Source organism: Phyllobates terribilis, unplaced genomic scaffold (genome assembly GCF_046119375.1).
Source record: "Phyllobates terribilis strain yellow unplaced genomic scaffold, ASM4611937v1 Scaffold_9__5_contigs__length_417890890, whole genome shotgun sequence".
Classification (NCBI taxonomy): domain Eukaryota; kingdom Metazoa; phylum Chordata; class Amphibia; order Anura; family Dendrobatidae; genus Phyllobates; species Phyllobates terribilis.
Window position 1 is genome coordinate 308328131 of NW_027362769.1, and position 20290 is coordinate 308348420.

General features: G+C 46.7%; 1 long non-coding RNA gene across 1 annotated transcript in view; it reads right to left on the minus strand.

Annotated features, from left to right (window-relative positions):
* Positions 1-4645: 4645 nt before the first annotated feature.
* Positions 4646-20290, minus strand: part of LOC141162151 (uncharacterized) — a 305553-nt gene continuing 289908 nt past the window's right edge. Inside the window, exon 3 of the long non-coding RNA XR_012250744.1 lies at positions 4646-4735. This is a non-coding gene — a long non-coding RNA (uncharacterized lncRNA). The remainder of the gene's footprint in view (positions 4736-20290) is intronic.

The window sequence follows — 20290 nt, forward strand, 5'->3', positions numbered from 1 at the left end:
AGACTTCCTCCAGCACAGTGGGCAGAGGTTCTGGCGCCATATTTATCGGGTGAACCCCAGAAGGCGTATTTTGACTTGGTGCTGCAAGATGCTAAGGAATATGCCAAACTAAATACAGAGATCTTAGCATGTCTAGGAGTAAATATAGCGGTAAGAGCCCAGCGAGTTCATCACTGGGCGTATGCTAGCAACAAACCCCCTCGCTCGCAGATGTTTGACCTCCTGCATCTTGTTCAGAAGTGGCTACAACCGGAGTCCTCCACTCCGGCCCAGATGGTTGAGCGGGTGGTGATTGACAGGTTCATGCATTCCCTTCCCAAGCCAGTACAGACCTGGGTTGCCCAGGGTGATCCCCAGAACGCAGATGACTTCATCTGCCTGGTAGAGAGGTACCAGGTAGTCGAGAGATCTCTTGGGAAACCGGATGCAGTCACTTCTCCCTACTGGGATACCCAAAAGGGGGTGGGTTCACCACGGAAGGGAACTGGACTAAGTAGTATGGGGAAAAGCCAGGTCCTTGAAGAAGAACCCCTGACGAAGTCTCAGATGGAGGAGTTCCCACTGTGCGTCCTTGTCGGGGATGAGGGTGAGACGGTGACCGAGGAGGCCGACCTCCCTGCGTTAGATATGTCCAAAGAGAACTTTGGGACTGCTCAAGTTCGAGACCTGACCTTAAAAGGGGCTTTTGACCAGATTACTGTATGTAATGGGGTTGCCCAAGAGCCGGGGGCCGACACCAGATTCCCCCACTTTGCAGTGCAGGGGGAGTTGCTATATCGGGTGGCCAAACTGAGGGGCGGTGAGATAGTGGAACAGCTGTTAGTGCCGGCGCCATACAGACGGCGGGTGCTAGATATGGCCCATTCACATGTTCTGGGGGGACACCTAGGGGTCGAGAAAACTCAGGAGAGGATATTGAGAAGGTTTTATTGGCCAGGGTGTTATCGAGAAGTTCAAAACTATTGTAGGTCCTGCCCCACCTGCCAAATAACCGCTCCCTCCTCCCACTTCCGTAGTCCCTTAGTCCCACTACCTGTGATAGAGGTTCCCTTTGAGAGGATTGCCATGGACCTCGTGGGCCCCTTAGTTAAATCAGCTCGGGGCCACCAATATATCCTGGTCATCATGGACTATGCGACTCGGTATCCGGAAGCGGTTCCCCTAAGGAACATGTCCAGTAAAAGTATAGCCCAAGAGCTGGTCCATATTTTTGCTCGGACAGGTCTACCAAAAGAGATTCTGACAGACCAAGGAACCCCCTTCATGAGCAAGGTGATGAAGGAGCTTTGCAGAGTCCTTCAGATAACTCAGCTTCGGACCTCGGTTTATCATCCACAGACGGATGGCCTAGTGGAACGCTTCAACAAGACCTTAAAGGCGATGCTCAAGAAGGTCGTTGAAAAGGATGGGCGAGACTGGGACTACCTGCTCCCATTTCTGCTTTTCTCGGTCAGAGAAGTTTCCTCAAGCCTCCACTGGCTTCTCTCCGTTTGAGCTCCTATATGGGCGGCATCCAAGAGGTCTCCTAGACGTACGAGTGAATCTGAAGCCGTATCGGATTCCGGAAGCACGCCGGGAGGTGATCTCGGCCGAGGTGAAGAGGATGTTAGACCTCGGAGTAATAGAGGAGTCAAAGAGTGGTTGGTCGAGCCCAATCGTCCTCGTGCCGAAACCCAGTGGAGAGTGGAGGCTTTGTAATGACTACCGCCGGCTGAATGAGGTATCCAAGTGTGACGCGTACCCGATGCCCCGCGTCGACGAACTCATCGAGAGGCTTGGACCGGCGAGGTACATCACCACTCTCGACCTGACGAAGGGCTACTGGCAGATCCCCATGTCCCAGATGGCTAAGGAGAAGACGGCTTTCTCAACACCTGATGGGTGTTTTCAATACAGGCGGATGCCGTTCGGACTACAGGGGGCCCCAGCCACTTTCCAGAGGGCTATGGATCGGATCCTAGCCCCACATAAGAAGTATGCCGCAGCCTACCTCAACGACATTGTGGTCTTTACTGGGCTAGTCACCTACCTAAACTACAGGCCGTTCTGGACGCGCTAAGGAAGGCAGGATTTACCATAAATCCAAGAAAGTGTGCCATCGGGAAGGAGGAGGACAAGTACCTGGGCTATGTTGTTGGGAGAGGCGAAATAAAGCCGCAAATCAAGAAAGTGGAGGCAATTCAAACCTGGCCGCAACCACTCTCGAAGAAGCAGGTGAGAGCATTCCTAGGAATGGTAGGATACTACCGGCGGTTTATCCCGAATTTCGCCATGATTGCCGCGCCACTAACGGATCTGCTAAAGGCACCAAATCAACCATGGTGAAATGGACGGAAAAAACGGAGACCGCGTTTCAACAGTTGAAGCTAACATTGTGCAAGCAGCCGGTCCTGGTCGCGCCAGACTTCAAGAAAGAATTTGTGGTCCAGACGGACGCTTCAGAAGTTGGTCTAGGGGCTGTACTCTCCCAAGAGATAAATGGGGAAGAACATCCCATTCTCTATCTAAGCCGAAAGCTGTCCTCCTGCGAGAAGAACTACGCCATAGTAGAGAAAGAGTGTTTAGCCATAAAATGGGCCTTGGATACACTGAAATATTACCTACTAGGCCAGAAGTTTAGATTAGTATCAGACCATGCCCCGTTGAGATGGTTGAGGGAGAAGAGGGGTAAAAATGCCAGGGTAACTAGATGGTTCCTAGGACTTCAAGAGTTTAACTTTCACGTGGAGCATAGGCCCGGGAAGTGACATGGGAATGCAGATGCCCTCTCTAGGATTCCCTGCCTGGTGTCAGAAGGTGCCCAAACCCCCGGCTTTGGGCAGAGGGGGGGAATATGTGACAGTGTCAATGGTTTTATATGTGAGGGGAGGTATGTGTCACTCAGGATGCTCTCCTGTGTGAACTAAGACCTACTTTATTTTCTGCCAGCGTGTTATATGCTGGTAGGCTTACTCTTTTAAAGGGTGTGCAGTTTTATGGGAATGGCAAAGAGGGCGGGACGCCATTCCCTCTACCTCCCCTCAGGGTGTGGCTGAGCAATGTGTAAAAGCTCAGTCCCTTTTCTTTTCCTGTGGAGTGTGTTCTGGAGAGGGAAGTCTCCAGACAGTATTGTGGAAGCTGCAGAGCTTTTCACATGGACTTTAGCAGTGCAGTTTATGCTACCGAGAGCGGGCGGAACCCGCTCATCTATGGACTGAGTTATACTTTGTTTTGTTTTTTTTTCGTTTAACCCAGAGGGGTCATGTTTGTTTTTTCCTGTGAAACCTGCATGAGTTTATGGCTGATAATAAACCAGCAGAAAGGAAACCTGAGAACGTGTGTCCTGAGTCTGCCTCCAGGAGAGCCGAGCGAGTCGTCTTGCCACAATGGGTATAAAACTGTGCCCAATGTGAAGGCAGTACCATATTATGATCAGTAAACCAATTCCATTTCTTAAGTGATTCATAATAGATAAATAATAATTTACAGTATGAAATAAAAATAAAAAATACTAAAAAAGTGAATGTCCTTTTAGTCCAATAATGGATATCCATAGAGGATGTTTTGAAGGGGATAGAGTGTCAATATTGCTTCACAATCTCAGGGGCATTTTCCCAATACCATTGGTGTTCGTAATGACACCCTTTCGATCTATTATGTGGTGGAGAAGAGAAGCTCTTCTGATACAGAAGAAGGTGAAAGTCCTGGTGTCGTGCCATCCTAAGGCAACATTTCTTGAGCACAAGCAGGGCTGCCACCAGGAATTTCAGGGCCCCATACTGGCAAAATTTTTGGGCCCCCTTGAGACTCCGCCCAAGTTCCATCCCAGCTCCGCCTCCACTCCTCAAACCTTCCACAGTCACATTGCTCACTCTTGGAAAAACTCCACTTTTGCACCACATCCTCACCAATCACACATTAACAGTTCCCATCAAAGCCATATCACATACACAGCCATCAGCTTTTGTTTTGGCCAAAAGATTTTTTAAGTCGCCACCACGACAAGGTTGACTCTTCTGGCTGGGCCCTACTAACCTATTAAAAATTTCTTATATTCAGTACTCTTTTTAGGTAGATTTTTTTTTTTTTTTTTAAGGGTGTCACATACATTTTTTAAAATGAGCAATAATATCACACACAAGGGACAAATACCATCACACCATGGCCGGACCACATATTACCACCGCATAGTGACCGAATAATACCACATACAAGGAACACCGCCACACCATAACCAGACAACATATTACCACCACATAGTGACTGAATAATACTACATACAAGGAACAAATACCACCACACCACGACCAGACCACATATTACCACCACATAGTGAGCAAATAATACCACATACAAGGAACAAATACTGCCACACCGTGACCAGACCACATATTGCCACCACATAGTGATCGAATACTACAATACTGATCTCTGTACATAGTATACAGTGTATAGTATCAGTGTAGAGGTAATACAGTGATCACCAGTGACATAATAAACAGGAGCTCTGTATATAGTGTACAGGTAATACAGTGATCACCAGTGACATTATACACAGGAGCTCTGTGTATAGTGTACAGGTAATACAGTGATCACCAGTGACATTATACACAGGAGCTCGGTACATAGTGTATAGTGTAATTGTACAGGTAACACACTGACTAACCAGTGACGTCTCTAGTTGAACTCCATCATCTTCGCTTTTCTCCTTCATCCAGCGCAGACCACCATCACTCCTTCCAGCTAAGACTCTTGTCTGCATAAAATAACACAGAGTTATCTAGAGCACCTCTTTCAGAGCACATTCCCCAACTTCTACACTACACAGCTGAATACAGACGTGCACCCACCATTAATACATAATTAATTAGTTATTATGTAACCCACTATTGCAAACATAAATTGTAAATAGCCACTTCCCCCACCTAATATTTAAATTAATTAGAACCTGTATTCTTTCCCACAATTCATTACCAGTCACACTCCATCATCCTCAATGCCCCCCTCTCCCGATTTATTATATTTACATGCCCCCTCCGCCCAAATTCATTTTGTCATGTCTCTCTCCCCCACCCCCAATTCATCATCATTTGTTTCCCCCACCCTCAATTCATTATCATTTGCTCTATCCATCCTCATCCTCAATTCATTATTTGCGCTTCCCCACCCTCAATTCATTATTGCTTTCTCCATCCCCCACTCCCAATTCATTTTCTCTCTGGAGCTATGAGGACGGGTGTTCATCTCTCTGAAGTCGACTAAAGGTAAGCTATCTTCCCTTGTTGTCTTTAGTGGTCAGTGGGGATCGACTAGCGCTCATCACCCTCCCTTCCCTAGCCAGGGCCAAATGCCAGGGAAAGAGGGCGAGGTTTGCGTGTGGCGATTGGTGAAGAACCAATAGAGGGACGTTAGTGGAGACAGGGTGATACTAGATTAGCCTAGGAGATCTCCACTCCCCCCTTTTCCTAGAATCTGGGCTCCCTTTCCCTCTTCCCTATCTGTTGCACTTAGTCTTTCCCACACCTTGCGTGACATTATCGCCGGCCAAGCACATTTTGAAAAAGAAAAAAAAAAACCTGACACTTTTTTTTCTCTCTGTGTGTTTTTGGGTGTGGACTTTTTTATTCTTCCTTTCTTCCTTGGTATGTTTTCAGTTGCAGAGCTCGCAGAGTGGCTGCGCAGTCTTTCTCTGGAGGTGAATGACCTCCGCTGTGAGGGTCAGCAACAACATCAGCAGCTACAGATCGCCAATGTGGGGGTCTCTGCAGGTAGACCTGTCCAGCCTGAACCCAAGGTTGCCCTCCCGGACAGGTTTTCAAGAGGTAGGGACAAGGTTTTTTTGTTTTCAAGGAGGCCAGCAAACTGTATTTTAAACTTTGTCCTTACTCCTCCGGAAATCAGGAGCAACGGGTTGGAATTGTGATCTCTCTACTGCAGGGAAATCCTCAGTCATGGGTGTTTTCTTTACTGCAAGACTCGGTTTGTCTCCAGTCTGTGGAGGGTTTTTTGGGGCTCTGGCCCTCATCTATGATGATCCTGACAGAGTCTCCTTGGCTGAGTCTAGGCTACGTTGCCTTCAGCAGGGAAATTAGTCAGTGGAGACGTACAGTTTGGAATTCCGTAGATGGGCAACAGAGTCCAAATAGAATGACTCAGCCCTTAGAAGTCAATTTTATGAGGGGCTTACTGAAAGGGTGAAAGATGTCTTGGCAGTATATGAAACACCCCAGTCCTTGGAGGCTGCCATGTCATTGGCCATACTTCTTGATAGACGCCTTCGGGATAGATGGGTGAGACCACCTTCTCCGGGGCCTTCTTGTCGGGGTTAGGGGATGTCTCTGCATCATACATCTCCCCGGAGATTCGCAAGATAAAGGGTGTATGGTTTTTTTTGGGGGGGAAAAGGGACATTTTGTTGGGACCTGTCCTTCAATTCTAAATTCTTCTAAACAAAAGGAGACTCGATTAACTTTTGGTAGTCTGGAGTTGGATAAACAAGGGGTGCATTTGTTGCCAACCTGCCGTTCCCGCTTTGTCCTGACACCAGAGGTGGTGCTAGCGAGCAAAACCGAGAAAATTTCTGTGTTTCTTGTCAGTGGAGCCGGAGTCAGCATGGTTGATGCTGAGTTTGTGAAAACTCATGGTCTTGCGAGTTTTTTCTCGACTCGGTGCCATTTGCACAGAAAGCATTTACTTAGATTGTACATAATGTAAAACTGAGGGTGGGGTCAGTTTATTGTGAAATAATGCCTTGCTATGTCCTGGACAATCTTCCCACACCGATTGTTTTAGGTATTGGTTTTGAGGACGTTTTTTCTGAGAGGGGGTGTCAGGATTTGCCTCTTCATCGTGCTTGTGACTGTCCTATTAACCTGACCTGCGGAGCTAAACTACCAAAGTCCAGACTGTATAATCTTTGTGGCCCTGAGAGACAAGCCATAAAGGATTTCATTGCGGAAAGTCTGGAGAAGGGACATATCAGACCCTCATCTTCGCCCATGGTGCTCCAGATATTAAGGGATAACAAACTTTATGCCAAACTGGAAAAATGTGTTTTCGCTGTTCAGGAGGTGCAGTTTTTGGGGTACTTGTTGTCATCTTTGAGTTTTCGGATGGATCCGGAGAAGATCCATGCACTTCTTGATTGAGAACTTTCCGAGAACCTGAAGACTCTACAGCGCTTTCTGGGCTTTACTAATTTTTACCGTAAATTCATCCAAAATTACTCTAATTGTGAGACCCCTTTCTGACATGACTAAAAAGGGGTCTGATTTTTCCAAATGGTCGGATGCCTCCCTCCCGGCTTTTTCTTCCTTAAAGGATCATTTTGCCATTGTACTTATACTCAGTCAACCTGATGTTTCCCAACCCTTTATTGTGGAGGTTGATGCTATGGATGTCGGGGTTGGGGCTGTGTTGTTTCAGGGTCCGTCCCATGGTAAATGGCGTCCATGTGCCTTCTTTTCTAAAAAATTGTCTTCGGCTGAGATAAATTATGACGTGGGTAATAGGGAACTTTTGGCGATCAAATTGGCGTTCTAGGAATGATGACATTGGCTGGAGGGGACTGTCCATCCTATTACTGTTATTACTGACCATAAGAACCTGTCATATCTCCAGTCAGCTAAACATCTCAACCCTAGGCAAGCCAGATGGTCCCTGTTTTTTACTAAGTTAAATTTTGTTGTCACTTTTCGTCCAGGGGCCAAAAATGTCAAGGCAGATGCTTTGTCCCGGAGCTTCCCTGGTGGTGGTAACCATGAGAATCCTGCCCCGATATTACAGAAAGGCGTAGTCATTTCGGCACTGTATCCTGAACTGGAGGGTGAAGTGTTGGAGGCTCAGGGGGATGCCCCTGCCTCCTGCCCTTCAGGAAGGTTATATGTACCATTTGATCTGCCCCACAAAGTAATTAAGCAACATCATAACTCTGTGCTTTCTGGTCATCCAGGTGGTAAGGCAACCGTGCACCTCCTCTCTCGTCTTTTTTGATTTCCGGGGTTGCATCGGGATGTGATTGAACATGTAGCTGCTTGTAGTATTTGCGCGTGTTCTAAGGTTTTGCATGCCCGTCCATCTGGTACTCTTCGTCCACTACCTATCCCTAGTAGGATATGGACACACTTGTCCATGGATTTTATTACTGACCTACCGGTTTCTGCAGGCAAAACAGTGGTTTTGGTGGTAGTAGATAGTGTGACGGGGTATGCGGCAGAGCAAGAAGAAACCACCGGACTAAGAACGATCCAACGGGATTTATTAAGGCAGGCAGCATACCAAATCAAAAATCCATGTTATTCCTAAGGTCCATAATAAGTCCACAATCACCGACGGGCATGAGGTCTTGTCGCAGCTAAGAGTCCCCACCCTTCTTCCTCCAGAGATCTCCCAACACAACACTGGTCACGCATAAGTCCATTGTCTTGGGCTACCGGGAACAGCTCAAGGGTAGGGGAGGAGAGGTTTCCCCCCTCCTAGTCGATGGTTTTGTCCATGGCATGGCTCCGATGTGTCTATAAAGATGTGTACTGTGAGTTCTCCCCCTGTTTAAGAGAACAATGGGGAGTCCTCTAGCGGTGTTGACACAAGCCCAAGTTAAATTATGGTTGAGGAACAAAGATCTGGGAAAGGGCATGGGTACTTACATCACATCATGACATTTTATACAGAAATGCAGGACAGGGAAAACTATGTACCATGACAATTCCTTCCCCTCCAATTTTGTGTACGTACGAGGGACCTCTACAGGTCGCTTGTTAAGCACAGGCAGGGCTGACCGGACTCAGGGCTCCTCCTGCCTGGACAGTCCATCTGCATTTTGGTGTTGGCTGCCTCTTCTATACTGTACTGTAAAGTTATAGGGCTGCAGAGCCAGGCTCCATCGTAGTAAGCATCCATTGTCCCCAGAGGCTCTGTTCAGCCAAGTGAGGGGATTGTGATCAGTAACCACAGTGAATTCTCGTCCATACAGATACGGCTTTAGTTTCCGGAGGGCCCACACTATAGCCAGACATTCTTTTTCCACAGTTGCATAGGCCACTTCCCAGTCCAGCAGTTTCCTGCTGAGGTAGGCGACGGGGTGCTCGTCCCCCGCTGCATTCACCTGGCTGAGTACAGCTCCCAATCCATAAGCAGAGGCGTCCGTCTGCACAATGAATCGCCTCTTGTAGTCCAGAGCAGCCAGAACAGGGTCACAGACCAGGGCGTCCTTCAGCCGGTTAAAAGCCTCCTCACAGGCTGGAGTCCAGATTACCAGCCTGGGCATCGTTTTCTTGGTCAGGTCGGTAAGAGGCTTGGCCACAGTGGTAAAATGAGAAACAAATTTTCGGTAGTAGCTAGCAGTGCCCAAAAAAGCCATAACTTGTTTCTTAGTTTGGGGTACAGGCCAGTCTCTAATAGCCTGGATTTTTGCAGGTTCTGGACGGAGCTTCCCTCCCCCTACTCTATGCCCTAGGTACTGGACTTCACCCATCCCCAATTGACATTTATCGGGTCGAATGGTTAGGCCGGCTGCAAGAATCAGGTCAAGAATAACGGCTACTTGATTCAGATGTTCCTCCCACGTCTGGCTGAAGACGGCGATATCATCTAAGTAGGCACAAGCAAAGTCCCCACATCCACGGAGGATCTGATCTACCATTCTCTGGAAGGTTGCCGGGGCATTTTTCATTCCAAAAGGCATGCTTAGAAATTCATACAGACCAAAGGGGGTTATAAAAGCGGACCGTCCTCTCCCTTCCTCCGTCAGAGGAATTTGCCAGTATCCCTTACTGAGATCTAAGGTAGTGACATATCGGGATCCAGCCATTCGGTCTAGAAGTTCGTCAGTACGGGGCATTGGGTAAGGATCACTGACAGTATGGTCATTAAGTCGTCTGTAGTCCACACAAAATCGAGTACTCCCATCGTTCTTTGGTACTAACACCACAGGAGAGGCCCAAGGGTTATGAGAGGCCTGGATTACCCCCAGCTGTAACATGTCCTCTAGTTCGTGCTGCATGGTGTTTCAAACTGATTCAGGTACCCGGTAAGGAGCCTGTTGTATGGGACGGATACCCTGAGTGTCTACATGATGTTGGGTGACGATGGTTCGACCTGGTTGAGATGAGAAAGCAGCCCGTCTCTGTTGAAGCACTCCCAGCATCTGGTCTTTCTGTAAGGGGTCCAGGTGATCTCCCAGAGGAAACTGTTCAACAGTGGACGGGGCTCTCGTGGCTTCCACGAGATTCGGTAAGGAGTCCTCTTCCTCGGGACCGTCTTCTGAAGCTAGCCGACAGCTTGCTATCATTGGAAGGTTCCGGTCGTGGTATTCCTTAATCATATTCACATGGACAGTCTTTTGTCTTAGTCCCTGATCATCTAGAGCAAGAAGGTAATTGGTGTCATTTAGTTTCTTGAGAACCCGGAAGGGACCCTCCCACGTGGTCTGCAGTTTATTTTGTGGATGGGGAATAATCATTAAGACCAGTTGTCCTTCTACAAACTCCCGATAGCGTGCTTTATGGTCATACCAGGTCTTCTGTCAGGTTTGAGCCATATGCACATGACTCTGGGCGAAACTAGCAAGTTGAGCCAGGGTTTCTCGCAGCTTTAGGACATAAGGGACAACAGGGGCTCCTGTATCTTCAACTTGCCCCACCAAGTATTCATTGAGCAGAGTTAAGGGTCCTCGGTCTTTTCTTCCATAGAGGAGTTCAAAGTGGGAAAACCCGGTGGACTCCTGAGGAACTTCCCTATAGGCAAACAAGAGATGGGGTAGGTACTTCTCCCAGTCTGAATCTCTGTCCATGAAGGCCCTCAGCATATTCTTCAGAGTGCCATTAAATCGTTCAAAAAGTCCATTTGTTTGTGGATGATACGGTGTCGTTCGAATCGCTTGTACTCCACAGGTGCGCCACAGACACTGGACTAGTTCTGACATGAACTGGGAGCCTTGGTCCAACAAGATCTAACTGGGAAATCCTACTCTGGTGAAAATGGTAACCAGGGCCTCGGCACCTTGGCTGCAGAAATACTGGACAAGGCCACAGCTTCCGGATATCAGGTGGCGTAGTCCACAACAGTGAGAATGTACTGCTTTCCTGATCTACTTGGCTTAGCTAGAGGCCCAATGATATCGACAGCTACTCTTTGAAATGGCTCTTCTATGATAGGGAGTGGTTGCAGAGGGGCCTTTGAGTGATCTCCGGGTCGCCCTCTACGCTGACATATATCGCAAGTTCGGCAGAAATGCGCCACTGCCTGAGAAATCCCTGGCCAATAGAAGGTTTGAGTCAATCGTCTCTCAGTGCGGGTTTTGCCTTGATGGCCAGCAGTAGGGATATCATGAGCAAGGTATAGTAGGGGAATCCTGTATTTCTGAGGAACAATCATCTGTTTGTTACAAGTCCAGGGCTTATCTGGGGAGGCAGCATTGGTAACCCTATACAAAAGTCCATTTTCTCGGATAATCCTTTCCCTGTTCTCCACTAACTGCCCTGTCTCAGCTCATGCTCTAAAGCTAGCTAGGGTGGGGTCAGTGTCGACCTCTTGTCGAAACTGAACTCTATCCCAGGTATCACTCACATTGTCCCCACAAGAAGAATCATTCACCGGCGGTGTCGGCGGTTCTGGTGGCCTCATTTTCATGCATGAGTTGTATGCGTCCCCATCTGCTGCTCTCTTGGCTTGACTTCTGGTTACCGCACCGACGAAGTGGCAATGCAGATGTCCCACATCATTTCCTAAAAGAACATCTGCGGGGAGGCCGCTCATCACACCGACCACGCATTGTTTGGCCCCAAAGCCATAATCCAGTGTCACCCTCGCTCTTGGAATATATCTCTGGGTGCCTCCAGCCAATTCAATGGCAATTCCTGGTCCCTTTTGAATTGCTTCTGGCTGAAGTACGCGGGGATCGGCTATGGTGAGAAAAGCCCCAGTGTCACGGAAGCCGACAACCTTTTGGCCATCCAGCACGACCTCCTGTAGATGTTTGTGCTGACGGTCAGAAGAACAGGTGGCTGGGGCTCGCACCCCATAGACTCCTGGTATGGGAGCCAGGGTATCGGAGTCACTTGGCAAGTCGTCAGGGACTGAATCCAGCTCTTCTCCTGGTGAGGGTGTCTGTAGATAATGAACCGGCAAAGGCGGTCTGTAGCTGTCCTGCCTCCGAACACCTGGACATTGGAATTGCAGATGCCCAGGCTGCCCACATCTATAACATCTGCACTCTGGGACTCTTCCTCCACGTCGTAGTCCCGAAGGCGGAGCAGGAGTAATGCGAGGCACAGTCACATGAAGGTCACCATGAGTGGATGGTCTATTGGGATGGTGAGTATGGGAGGCCGAAGGACCAGGGGCCGCCATCGTTGGGGGGCTGGTAGTTCTTTTCTCACTGAGTAGTAGTTTTTTCCATTGAGGCTTGATGGTGAGAGCCTCATCCACTAGAGCTGCAGCTTCCTCCACCGTAGCTGGTCGCCTTTCACGCACCCATTCTCGGATCTCAGCGGGACACTTGAAGTAAAACTGCTCTTTCAAGATGACCTGGAGGAAGGCCCCCCAAGTTAAGGCTTCCTCTCCCTCCAGCCAGCGATGACATATTTGTTTGAGTCTGTGGGCATACATCTTGAAGGACACCTCCTCATCACAGGCCAAAGTACGAAACTGGGTCCTATAAGTGTCTGGGGTCACAGCGTAGTGTTCCAGAATAGTCCGTTTAATGTCTGCATACTCACAGTCCCCCCGAGGGTCCATAGCTCTATAGGCTGCGGAAGCTCCACCCTCTAAGAGCCCCACCAGATGTCGGACTCGCTCCCTTTCTGGGACTTCCATTAATCGACACTGAAGCTCAAAGTCCTGGAAGAAGCCCTCAATGTCACCTGCTGCCTCCTGGAACGGCTTGAAATCTTTGCGGGACACTCTGGGGAGTTCCCTCATGGTGGGTGCTGGGGTTACAGTCTGTCTGGCGCTTCTAGCTGCTTCCAAAGCTATCTGCCTCTCCAGCAATGCCATCTCCTTAGCTCCTCGCATGACCTCCATCTTATAGTCTATGGAGACCTCCTCTCCCATCATTGCCATCTCCTCCTCGTACCACACAGCCTACTGACTTTTTTGGGTATTTACCTCTGCCTGTCGCCTTTCCTCCATTGGCCGTGGAGGTGCTTCCTCAGTGTCCTCTTGCAGGCGAACTCCTTCCAAAGCCTCAGTTAGCTGCTCCTTTGAGAGTCCCTTGTAGCTGACCCCCAGTTCACGGGCCTTTGTTTGTAAGCTGACCACAGTCCAGTTCTTGTACTCTGAGGCTCTGGTTCCAGCAGTTCATGGGCCGTTGTCCTCCATTCCTTCTGCTCTGATCCCACCGCTGCCAACCAGTTTGTGACGGGGTATGCGGCAGAGCAAGAAGAGACCACCGGACTAAGAACCATCCAATGGGATTTATTAAGGCAGGCAGCATACCAAATCAAAAATCCATGTTATTCCTAAGGTCCATAATAAGTCCACAATCACCGACGGGCATGAGGTCTTGCCGCAGCTAAGAGCCCCCACCCTTCTTCCTCCAGAGATCTCCCAACACAACACTGGTCACGCATAAGTCCATTGTCTTGGGCTACCGGGAACAGCCCAAGGGTAGGGGAGGAGAGGTTTCCCCCCTCCTAGTCGATGGTTTAGTCCATGGCATGGCTCCGATGTGTCTATAAAGATGTGTACTGTGAGTTCTCCCCCTGCTTAAGAGAACAATGGGGAGTCCTCTAGCGGTGTTGACACAAGCCCAAGTTAAATTATGGTTGAGGAACAAAGATCTGGGAAAGGGCATGGGTATTTACATCACATCATGACATTTTATACAGAAATGCAGGACAGGGAAAACTATGTACCATGACAGATAGGTTCAGTAAAATGCTTCAGTTAGTCGCATTGCCTACACTTACAAATGCCAAGACACTTGCTCAGGTGTTTGTAAATGAGATTGTGAAGCTTCACGGGGTTTCCACCGATGTGACACACACACACACACTGTATACGCCGTACGCACCACACACACTGTATACGCCGTACGTACACACACACACTGTATACGCCGTACGCTCCACACACACACTGTATACGCCATACGCACCACACACACACACACACTGTATACGGCGTAAGTACCACACACACACACTGTATACGGCGTAAGTACCACACACACACACTGTATACGCCATACGCACCACACACACACACTGTATACAGCGTACGTACCACACAGACACACTGTATACGCCGTACGCAGCACACACGAACGGTATACGCCGTACGCACCACAAACACACACACTGTATACGCCATATGCACCACACACACACACACTGTATACGCCGTAAGTACCACACACACACTGTATACGCCGTACGCACCACACACACACACAGTATACGCCGTACGCACCACACACACACACTGTATACGCCGTATGCACCACAAGCACACACACACTGTATACGCCATACGCACCACAAACACACTATATACGGCATACGTACCACACACACCCACTGTATACGCCGTATGCACCACACACATACACAGATTCTATACGCCATACGCACCACACACACACACCGTATACGCTGAACGCACCACACACACACTGTATACGCCGTACGCACCACACACATACACACACACTGTATACGCCTTGCACACACACACACTGTATACACCGTACGCACCACACACACACTGCATATGCCGTACGGAACACACACAAAAACTGTATATGCCACACACACACACTGTATATGCCACACACACACACACACACACACACACACACACTGTATATGCCACACACACACACTGTATATGCCACACACACACACACTGTAAATGCCACACACAAAGACACACTCACACTTTATACGACGTACGCACCACACACACACACACACTGTATACGCCGTACGCACCACACACACACACACACTGTATACGCTGTACGCACCACACACACACAAACACGCACAAACACACACACACATACACACACTGTATACGCCGTGCGCACCACAGACACACACTGTATACGCCGTACGCACCACGCACACACTGTATATGCCATATGCACCACACACACTGCATACGCCGTAGGCACCACACACATACACACACACTGTATACGCCATACGCACCACATACACACACACACACTGTATACGCCGTACACACCACACACACACTGTATACGCCGTACGCACCACACACACACACTGTATATGCCGTACGCACCACACACACACTGTATAAGCCGTATGCACCACACACACACTATATACGCCCTACGAACCACACACTGTATACGCCGTGCGCACCACACACACAGTATACGCCGTACGCACCACACAATGTATACGCCATACGCATCACACACACACTGTATACGCCGTATGCACCACACACACTGTATACGCCGTACGCACCACACACAAACTGTCTACGCCGTACAAACCACACACACACTTCATATGCTGTTCGCACCACACACACACACACTGTGTAAGCCGTACGCACCACAAACACACACTCTGTATTCGCCATACGCACCACACACACACACTGTATATGCACCACCCCCCACGCACACTCACACACACTGTATATGCCGTACGCACCCTTCCCCACACACACACACTGTATATGCCGTACGCACCATACACACACACACACTGTATACGCCGTACACACCACACAAAAACTGTATACGCCGTATGCACCACACACACACTGTACAGTGGTGGCCAAAAGTATTGGCACCCCTGCAATTCTGTCAGATAATACTCAGTTTCTTCCTGAAAATGATTGCAATCACAAATTCTTTGGTATTATTATCTTCATTTAATTTGTCTTCAATGAAAAAACACAAAAAGAATTGTCCTAAAGCCAAATTGGATATAATTTCACATCAAACCTAAAAATGGGGGTGGACAAAAGTATTGGCACTGTTTGAAAAATCATGTGATGCTTCTCTAATTCGTGTAATTAACAGCACTTGTAACTTACCTGTGGCACCTAACAGGTGTTAGCAATAACTAAATCACACTTGCAGCCAGTTAACATGGATTAAAGTTGACTCAACCTCAGTCCTGTGTCCTTGTGTGTACCACATTGAGCATGGAGAAAATAAAGAAGACCAAAAAACTGTCTGAGGACTTGAGAAACCAAATTGTGAGGAAGCATGAGCAATCTCAAGGCTACAAGTCCATCTCCAAAGACCTGAATGTTCCTGTGTCTTCCGAGCGCATTGTCATCAAGAAGTTTAAAGCCCATGGCACTGTGGCTAACCTCCCTAGATGTGGACGGAAAAGAAAAATTGACGAGAGATTTCAACGCAAGATTGTGCGGATGGTGGATAAAGAACCTCGACTAACATCCAAACAAGTTCAAGCTGCCCTGCACTCCGAGGGTACAGCAGTGTCAACCCGTACTATCCGTCGGCGTCTGAATGAAAAGGGACTGTATGGTAGGATACCCAGGAAGACCCCACTTCTTACCCCGAGACATAAAAAAGCCCGGCTGGAGTTTGCCAAAACTTACCTGAGAAAGCCTAAAACGTTTTGGAAGAATGTTTTCTGGTCAGATGAGACAAAAGTAGAGCTTTTTGGGAAAAAGCATCAACATAGAGTGTACAGGAAAAAAAAAGAGGCATTCAGTGAAAAGAACACGGTCCCTACAGTCAAACATGGTGGAGGTTCCCTGATGTTTTGGGGTTGCTTTGCTGCCTCTGGCACTGGACTGCTTGACTCTGTGCATGGCATTATGAAGTCTGAAAACTACCAACAAATTTTGCAGCATAATGTAGGGCCCAGTGTGAGAAAGCTGGGTCTCCCTCAGAGGTCATGGGTCTTCCAGCAGGACAATGACCCAAAACACACTTCCAAAAGCACTATAAAATGGTTTGAGAGAAAGCACTGGAGACTTCTAAGGTGGCCAGCAATGAGTCCAGACCTGAATCCCATAGAACACCTGTGGAGAGATCTCAAAATGGCAGTTTGGAGAAGGCACCCTTCAAATATCAGGGACCTGGAGCAGTTTGCCAAAGAATAATGGTCTACAATTCCAGCAGAGCATTGTAAGAAACTCATTGATGGTTACCGGAAGCGGTTGTTCGCAGTTATTTTGGCTAAAGGTTGTGCAACCAAGTATTAGGCTGAGGGTGCCAATACTTTTGTCTGGCCCATTTTGGGAGTTTTGTGTGAAATGATCAATGATTTGATTTTTGCTTCATTCTGTTTTGTGTTTTTTCCTTGCAAGCAAATTAAATGAAGATAATAATACCAAAGAATTTGTGATTGCAATCATTTTCAGGAAGAAACTGAGTATTATCTGACAGAATTGCAGGGGTGCCAATACTTTTGGCCACCACTGTATACGCCGTATGCACCACACACACTGTATACGCTGTACCCACCACACACACACTGTATACGCTGTACGCACCACACACACTGTGTACGCACCACACACTATATTCGCCATACGCACCACACACACACACTGTATACGCTGTACGCACCACCACACACACTTTGTATATGCCATATGCACCACACACACACTGTATACGCCGTACGCACCACATACACACACACACTGTATACGCCGTACGCACCACAAACACACACACTGTAAACGCCGTACGCACCAGACACACACACTGTAAACGCCGTGCGCACCACTCACACACTGTATACGCCGTATGCACCACACACACACTGTATATGCCGTACGCACCTCACACACACTGTATACGCCGTACGCACCTCACACACACTGTATACGCCGTACGCACCACACACACACACACACACTGTATACGCCTGTTAAATAATTAATAATCAATAATCATTTTTCTTAAATCTGAGTTCTATGCCTCAGCCATTGTGTCTACTTGACATGCGCTATTTGTGTGTGTATTTTTGGTTCACTACCATATGTAGAACAGTTGTGCCATACGACTGGCTATAAAAGACCATGGTACAGAAAGGGGGGGCTCTCTTGCTCTTCCCACCCCACAAGACACAGAATCTTTATGCTGAGAAGTATCTGACATGTAGGCCTGGACACGTGCTGGACAAAGACATGATTTACCAGCCAGGATCCAAGGAAAGATGGGTGAATCTTAACAATTAAGCTAATTATGGACAAATGGACAATTACTTTATAACTAATTATTGTATGTACCTGCTGCAATCTGATTATTTTTAATGGACAATTCAAGAATAAATCGATACATTTTTTTATAAGAATATCGTGATATTGATACTTTGCGAAGTCCTCAGTAGGAAAAAATAATACAGAAAGAGTATTATTTTACAATGGTGAGCCAGCCAGTCCTGTTTTTTCATTTTTTTAAATTAAATAAGTGAATTTCTTCCGTGAACAAGGGGGGAAGTCCTGACGAGCTGAACAGCTGTTGTTCACGTGTCAGTAAATTCACTAATTTGTCACGAGAAGCAGAAAGAATCTACAGACTGAGGAAAGACAGGAAGCAGAGGTACTAACAAGGAACAGAATCACACAGGGAAAGAATCAGACGAACTGAAGACAGGACGTGCTGATAAAGAGAAGCTAAGGAATCTTAAGGTAAGCAAAATATGGATATAATTTCTACTTTTGCTAAACAAAGTAATATTAATTTCAAAGTTAATGTAGGAAATGACGTAGACGTTTTGTGGCTCAGTTTATACAAAGAATGTGAATTGCAGAATTTACAGTTAACTTCTAAATTGGTAAATAGAGAGAAACACAAATTGCAGAATATTCTACATCTTGTACAGGTATTTCATAATTTTGTACTTGACAGTTCTAAGCAGGAAAATAGTGTAGAAGTGTCAGATAGTGACAATGATTCTGACTGTAATGTGGAAATTGAGCAAGAAGTAAGACACGTGTCTGTAACTGAAGGTGACCTTGGGTCTGACCAAGAGACGGACATACAGAAACCTGACATGGGAGGAGACATGACTGACATACGAGAAACTGACATATTAGGTGATGTGGGAGGAGACGTGAGTGACGTAGGAGGAACGGACGTACAAGAGCCACTAAAAATATCAGAGAATTCAGGAATTACCCAGGCTCAACTACAAATTAAAATGAGGAAAAATTTGCTAAAATTATACAAAATCATGCCAAAATATGATGTCGAAATCCATGCCTGTAGAAATTCAGAGACATTTGAGAGCTTCTCTGATAAGTTTGATTTATCCAATGAGGAGAGGAATCAATTATTTAAAATATGGATTCCTGTGACATTGTCCAGACGTTTACATTTAATGCCCTGTGAAAATGACTCTCCTAATGGATGGGAAAATGATTCGGACAGATTAAGATATTTGATTTATTGTGTCACAAAGGATGTTCCCAACATAGAAGATCTGCAGAAACTAAGGATTGGTAGGAAGGAATGTATATATACATTCATGTCCATGTTTGAACGGTTGTACAAAGCTCTCATCAAAAATGGAAAAGTACAACAAATAATAACAACTTTTGTACAAAAATTCAAATTCCTAAATTCAGTTTCCCAAGTTATGGCATCACAAAAAAAATCATTATTTGAATGTGCGCAGATGCTGGATTTTGTTAGAAAACATGAGAATCGTGAAAAGAAAATAAATCAAGCTAAATTTATAAAACCAGGAAAGGTAAAATCTTACCAAAAGCCAATATCAAACTCTCCTAGACTGAGTCATCCCCATAGTGAACTCTATCAAATACGCAGAAGATTTCATATATGTTATAAGCCATATCAGCCAGTGCAAAGATCCATCTCTCCACAGAATGAGTTAATTCTCAGTCAGAACTGGGATTCTCTAAAAAAGAAAATGGCTGAAACTGATGGACAGAGTCAGGTGAGACGACCGGCTCACAGTGACGTCATGGAATGTGGACAGAAGAACAGGCAGTTCTCTGAGGTTTTGAAGGATAGAAAAATGTCTTTCCTAAATAGGGCGTTCCTGGAGATATTTGAGAGAGACAGAAGATTTGGTTTAGGGAGTGGCTAAGGAAAAAATGTAATTATATGTTGTGTTAAAGTGTTATACAATGTCTCAATATTTATTTATAATCTTATACAGTAAAAGTGTAGTTACATAGTTTCTAATAGTTCATATATATATATATATATATATATATACACTTGTCTAAGTAGAGATTGTGTATAATTGTATTTATATATATGTTTATAAAATATATATATATATTAATTAATAAATTAGAATTTCATATATAAATTTAAGAGAAAGAATTAGAACCGAGTACTAAGTTGCTAAATATGATTAAATATCCA